This window comes from Penaeus japonicus, unplaced genomic scaffold (genome assembly GCF_977035675.1).
Source record: "Penaeus japonicus unplaced genomic scaffold, GWHDUDI00000001_assembly GWHDUDI00000006, whole genome shotgun sequence".
In the NCBI taxonomy this organism is placed as follows: Eukaryota; Metazoa; Arthropoda; class Malacostraca; order Decapoda; family Penaeidae; genus Penaeus; species Penaeus japonicus.
In genome coordinates this window covers 16714098-16716597 of record NW_028234408.1, presented here as the reverse complement: position 1 = coordinate 16716597, position 2500 = coordinate 16714098, and positions in this window count along the sequence as shown.

Below are 2500 nucleotides of genomic sequence, written 5' to 3'. Positions count from 1 at the left end.
GCTGGGATTAAAGGCAAATCCTACAATAGCCAAATTAATAACGCTGGGCTGTGTTTTATCCGAATGCATTATGTATAGGGACATTTTTCCTTTATGTTTTAACGTGTCGGTTCGATGATCTGCAATACTGTGCGAAATAACAAGAGAATTGGCAGTAAACAAGGGATGATTGAGAGACAACAAAAAAGGAATGTGGTAGAGGAGGAAGGGTAGGAGGAGGAGGAGGAGGAAGAAGAAGAAGAAGAAGAAGAAGAAGAAGAAGAAGAAGAAGAAGAAGAAGAAGAAGAAGAAGAAGAAGAAGAAGAAGAAGTAGTAGAAGAAGAAGAAGAAGAAGAAGAAGAAGAAGAAGAAGAAGAAGAAAATAATAGGAGGAAGAAGTAACAGAAGTAAAAAAAAAAGAAGAAAAAAGAGGAGAGGAAGACGGGGAGGAGGAGAACTAAGAGGAAGAAGTGGAAGAAGAGGAAGAGGGAAGAAGAGGAAGAGGACGAGGAAGTAGACGGTGAAGAAGACGAGGAAGAAGAAGAAGAGGGAGAGGAGGAAGAGGAGGAGGAAGAATAAGAAAAAGAATAATAGTAATAAGAGGAGGAGGAAGAAGAATAAGAAAAATAATAATAATAATAAGAGGAGGAGGACAAGGAAGAAGAGAACAAAAAGAGAAAACAATAAGAAGGAGGAGGATAATGATAATGATGATAATGATAATTGTTATTATTATTATCATAAAGGTGACAAGGACGATCATACTACAGATGAGAACTGTGATAATAAGGAGGGAAATAATGATAATAATAAGGAGAAGAAAGAGGAGGAAGAGAAAGGAAAGTAATATTAATAGTATAGAAACCTTCAAGCATTCAGCCGATAGAGAAGAAGAATTCCTCTCAACATTTTCAACCAACAGAAGAAATATCTTTTCACTTGCAAATTGTACCTGGAGACGCAGTGGGCAGGAAGGCAGGGGGGGGGGGGGGGGGAAAGAAAGGAGGGAAAGGCAGAGGAAAGGAAGGAGGAAAAGAGATAAGAAGGGATAGAAGGGAGGGAGGCAGGTGACGGGGAGAGAGGGAAGTGGACAGGGAGGAAGAAAGGCAGAGATGAAGGGAGATAGGGAGAGAGGGGGTTTGGTAGGGAGGGAGAGAGGCAGAGAAAGAGAGGGAAAGAGAGAATGAGGGACACGGAGGGAGAAGGGAGACGAAGAGGCAAAAGAAGAGAGGAAGGAAAGAGGGAAAGAGGGAGATAGGGAGAGAGACAGGGAGGCAGTGGAGGAGAAAGTGGAGAGAAATAAGCTAAAGGGAGAGAGACAAGGATAGAGGGAAGAAAAGAGGAAGGAAGCGAGGAGAGAGAAAGGGAGACAGGCAGAGAGAGCGACAAGGAGACTGAGATGGAGAGAAAAGAAGAAACATAGAAGGAGAGAGTAGGGAGAGGGAGGCTGGAGGGAGACAAGCAGGGAGAGAAACAAGGAGAAAGGAGACGAGAAAGGACGACTGGAAGGAGGCAGGTAATGTGAAAGACAAGGAGACAAGGAAAAAGAGAGGGAAGAAGCAGGGAGAGAGGAAGACTGAGGGGAGAAGGGCATGGAATCGGAGAAGGAGAGAGAAAGGGCGCAGGGAGAAAGTTACGGAGAGAGAGAGGCTGGCGAAGACGGGAGCTTCCAGAATTTAAAGCATGCGAAATACGCGGTCGATTTGAACCATTGAATGTCAAGCTCTGAGCCTTTCTTTGAGTTTTCTTTTTGGGGAAAGTTTGCTGAAGTTATATCCCTAGTAAAAAATTGGAATGCCATCCAGCTTGAATACTTGATGGGGCGCGCGGGTTCAAAATGGATGCGTTTGTTTGTCTAACATTTATTTTTCATTCTTCTCTTTCTTCCTGTTTTTCATGTTTTTCTTCTTCTTTCTGATCTCTCTTCTCCTTTTTCTTTTCCTTTCTTCATCTGGTTATATGTTCCTAATATTATCATTCTTCTTGCTACTATTGTTACATTACTGTTGACATCATGACATCATGATTTATATCATGTTTCTATCATCTATTCACACATTTCAAATGTATCGTCTATTCATATTCTGACCGGAAACTGTTTGTTTTCACGTTGTTTATAATTCCTTCAACGTAAAACCTACACATATTCACACACACAGACACACACACACACACACACACACACACACACACACACACACACACACACACACACACACACACACACACACACACACACACACACACACACACACACACACACACACACACACATGCACATGAACACACACGTTTGTATGCAACATATTTTCGGAATGTTCTCGGTAAAGTCGATGTTTTGAAAAGTTCTCAGTTCTCGATGGCAAGACCAGTTCCTTCTGCAAAGGGTCTGATCGTCAACAAGGTCTTGTGAGGCGGGACTTCGGGAGACACATATTCATTACCTTGACTTAGTGCACAACATGTTCTTGCCACAGTATTAATCAAGCATTGCATAGAAGTACTGATAACGGTATGTATT